Consider the following 3,449-nt stretch of genomic DNA (forward strand, 5'->3'; position numbering starts at 1 on the left):
AATTTCTTCTAGATCAATATCGAGGAATTTCTCAAGGTTATATTCTGGAATAAACTTAGTTTGACGTTTCAATTCTTCATAACCCAAAAGCAGACTAAGTTCATTATGATGTGCAAGGGAAATCAAGTCATCACAATTTTTGGACATGATTCGATCATGAAACAATTTGCATTTGATATTTAAATGACCATATTCATTGCAAAGTTCACAAGTATGGCTAAGATATTTTAAATTTTCAGCACTAACATTTAGCCTCTCTTGCAACCATTTAGTTTCTAAGTACTTGTGTCTCTTGCAATATCTATCTTCCCTACTCAGCGTGTACTTGCAAACCCAATGCACTCCAAAAAATTGACATGTTTATAGGAGACATTTTCATCATAACTAGTGCAATCATCATTAGTACTGTAGATATTCAAGGAGTTCATACTAACAACATTGCAATCATGCTCATCATTCAAAGATTTAGTGCCAAACATTTTAATGCATTCTTCTTCTAGCACTTGAGCACAATTTTCCTTTTCATCATACTCACGAAAGATATTAAAAAGATGAAGCGTATGAGACAAACTCAATTCCTTTTTTTTGTAGTTTTCTTTTATAAACTAAACTAGTGATAAAACAAGAAACTAAAGTATTCGATTGCAAGATCTAAAGATATACCTTCAAGCACTCACCTCCTCGGCAACGGCGCCAGAAACTGCTTAGTTGACGGGGTGTGAGTGCCGCTTACCTAGCCTCCCGGGCAACGGCGCCAGAAAAGAGCTTGATGTCTACTACGCAACCTTCTCCTTGTAGACGTTGTTGGGCCTCCAAGTGCAGAGGTTTGTAGGACAGTAGCAAATTTCCCTCAAGTGGATGACCTAAGGTTTATCAATCCGTGGGAGGCGTAGGATGAAGATGGTCTCTCTCAAGCAACCCTGCAACCAAATAACAAAGAGTCTCTTGTGTCCCCAACACACCCAATACAATGGTAAATTGTATAGGTGCACTAGTTCGGCGAAGAGATGGTGATACAAGTGCAATATTGATGGTAGATATAGGTTTTTGTAAACTGAAAATATAAAAACAGCAAGGTAACTAATGATAAAAGTGAGCACAAACGGTATTGCAATGATAGGAAAAAAGGCCTAGGGTTCATACTTTCACTAGTGCAAGTTCTCTCAACAATAATAACATAATTGGATCATATAACTATCCCTCAACATGCAACAAAGAGTCACTCCAAAGTCACTAATAGCGGAGAACAAACGAAGAGATTATGGTAGGGTACGAAACTACCTCAAAGTTATTCTTTCCGATCAATCCATTGGGCTATTCCTATAAGTGTCACAAACAGCCCTAGAGTTCGTAGTAAAATAACACCTTAAGACACACATCAACCAAAACCCTAATGTCACCTAGATACTCCAATGTCACCTCAAGTATCCGTGGGTATGACTATACGATATGCATCACACAATCTCAGATTCATCTATTCAACCAACACATAGAACTTCAAAGAGTGCCCCAAAGTTTCTATCGGAGAGTCAAGCCGAAAACGTGTGCCAACCCCTATGCATAGGTTCATGGGCGGAACCCGCAAGTTGATCACCAAAACATACATCAAGTGAATCAATAGAATAACCCATTGTCACCACGGTTATCCCACGCAATACATACATCAGGTGTTCTCAAATCATTAAAGACTCAATCCGATAAGATAACTTCAAAGGGAAAACTCAACCCATTACAAGAGAGTAGAGGGGGAGAAACATCATAAGATCCAACTACAATAGCAAAGATCGCGATACATCAAGATCGTATCACCTCAAGAACATGAGAGAGAGACAGAGAGAGAGAGAGATCAAACACATAGCTACTGGTACATACCCTTAGCCCCGAGGATGAACTACTCCCTCCTCGTCATGGAGAGCGCCGGGATGATGAAGATGGCCACCGGTGAGGGTTCCCCCCTCCGGCAGGGTGCCGGAACAGGGTCCCGATTGGTTTTTGGTGGCTACAGAGGCTTGCGGGCGGAACTCCCGATCTCTTCTGTTCTCTGAAGGTTTTAGGGTATATTGGTATATATAGGAGGAAGAAATACGTCAGGGGAGCTACAAGGGGCCCACGAGGGTGGAGGGCACGCCCAGGGGGTGGGCGCGCCCCCTGCCTTGTGCCTTCCTCGTTGATTCCCTGACGTGCACTCCAAGTCCCCTGGATTGCTTCCGTTCCAAAAATAACTTTCCCGAAGGTTTCATTCTGTTTGGACTCCGTTTGATATTCCTTTTCCGCGAAACACTGAAACAAGGGAAAAAACAGAAACTGGCACTGGGCTCTGGGTCAATAGGTTAGTCCCAAAAGTAATATAAAAGTGCATAGTAAAGCCCATTAAACATCCAAGATGGATAATATAATAGCATGAATACTTCATAAATTATAGATACGTTGGAGACGCATCACCTACCTCTGGACCTCTTCGCCCCATCGTGCAATGCCAGACCCGCAAGTACAACATGAAGGCGAGGGCTGGCAGAGGCTTTACCCTTGAGGAGCTTAAGGTGATTATCATTTCTTTGCTCTGTTTCCTACATCTCTGATTGCCTATGAATGGTGCAGCATCATCAGTTCCAATAATTGGTTTATAAATGAGCATGGATTTTTAATGTTTGCTCTGTAACAATAGTAAATTTTCATTGTACATTTCATCAATTTATTTCTTACTTTTGTTATCTACATACATATAACTTGTGTTCTCTCTGTAGCTTTTAATTGCTTGCCTCCTCCTACAATCGATGCATGCTACTTGAGTTTAGATTCAGATGCTAGATGAGATTATCATCTGTCGAGAAACTATTGTGATGATTTGATGCCCATCTGCTGACTATTTATGTCTTAGTGTCAATCGATGCTGCATAATCTGATTTGGACACCTAGGTTCTTGCATGGTTCTTAGATTAATTGTTCTGTTTTGTTGTTAGAAAATATTGCTTATATTAAGACTATAAACATGTGACTATTCCTCTGATTTACAGGAGTTCTGGGCTGAAGACATTCGAAGAAGCTCGAAGCCCCAGTCAACAACTTGCTTTATATATTACTGAATTTGTAATGCTAATATTCTTGAGAAATTTGATGTACTGCTGAACATGCTGGGAATTTGATGTGTATTTGCTCGCTGAACTTGATGTATACTTGCTCGCTGAACTCAGAATATTATTTTTTGTTTACTTGAAATTCATTCCTTGATAAAAAGTGGCCAGAAAAATAAATATATAGCCCGAAAGAAAAATGGCTGAAATGCCTATTGGACCAAATCTATTCGGGCTTTGAGAAAAGGCCTAAAATATATTGGTAGGAAAAAAGGCTAAAATTTGAAAAGAAATGGACCATTAAAAGCCTGGGGCCTAGAAAATATGGTCTAGGCCCAAAAAAGAAATGTACAACAAAAGACATCAGCCTAGAGAATC

The sequence above is a fragment of the Triticum aestivum genome, chromosome 2D (assembly GCF_018294505.1).
Source record: "Triticum aestivum cultivar Chinese Spring chromosome 2D, IWGSC CS RefSeq v2.1, whole genome shotgun sequence".
Taxonomy (NCBI): Eukaryota; Viridiplantae; Streptophyta; class Magnoliopsida; order Poales; family Poaceae; genus Triticum; species Triticum aestivum.